The sequence below is a fragment of the Physeter macrocephalus genome, chromosome 6, assembly GCF_002837175.3.
Source record: "Physeter macrocephalus isolate SW-GA chromosome 6, ASM283717v5, whole genome shotgun sequence".
Classification (NCBI taxonomy): Eukaryota; Metazoa; Chordata; class Mammalia; order Artiodactyla; family Physeteridae; genus Physeter; species Physeter macrocephalus.
Genome location: NC_041219.1, coordinates 92539091 through 92540054, shown reverse-complemented (window position 1 = coordinate 92540054; position 964 = coordinate 92539091).

Sequence of the window (964 nt, the reverse complement as noted above, 5' to 3'; positions counted from 1 at the left end):
TTAATCTCCAAAATATATAAGCAGCTCATGCAGCTCAGTATCAAAAAAACAAACAACCCAATCCAAAAATGGGCAGAAGACCTAAACAGACATTTCTCCAAAGAAGATATACAGATTGCCAACAAATACATGAAAATATGCTCAACATCACTAATCATTAGAGAAATGCAAATCAAAGCCACAATGAGTTTTCACCTCACACCGGTCAGAATGGCCTTCATATCTACAAACAATAAATGCTGAAGTGGGTGTGGAGAAAAAGGAACCCTCTTTCATTGTTGGTGGGAATGTAAATTGATACAGCCACTATGGAGAACAGTATGGAGGTTCCTTGAAAAACTAAAAATAGAACTACCATACGACCCAGCCATCCCACTCCTAAGCATATACTCTGAGAAAACCATAATTCAAAAAGAGTCATGTACCACAATATTCATTGCAGCACTATTTACAATAGCCAGGACATGGAAGCAACCTAAGTGTCCATTGACAGACGAATGGATATAGAAGATGTGGTGCATATATACAATGGAATATTACTCAGCCATAAAAGAAACGAAATTTTGTTATTTGTAGTGAGGTGGATGGACCCAGAGTCTGTCAAACAGAATGAAGTAAGTCAGAAAGAGAAAAACAAATACTGTATGCTAACACATATATATGGAATCTAAAAAAAAATGGTTCTGATGAACATAGGGGCAGGACAGGAATAAAGACACAGATGTAGAGAATGGACTTGAGGACATGAGAGGGGGAAGGGGAAGCTTGGACGAAGTGAGAGAGTAGCATTGACATATATACACTGCCAAATGTAAAATAGATAGCTAGTGGGAAGCAGTCACATAGCACAGGGAGATCAGCTCAGTACTTTGCAACCACCTAGAGGGGTGGGATAGGGAGGGTGGGAGGGAGACGCAAGAGGGAGGGGATATGGGGATATATGTATACATATAGCTGATTCACT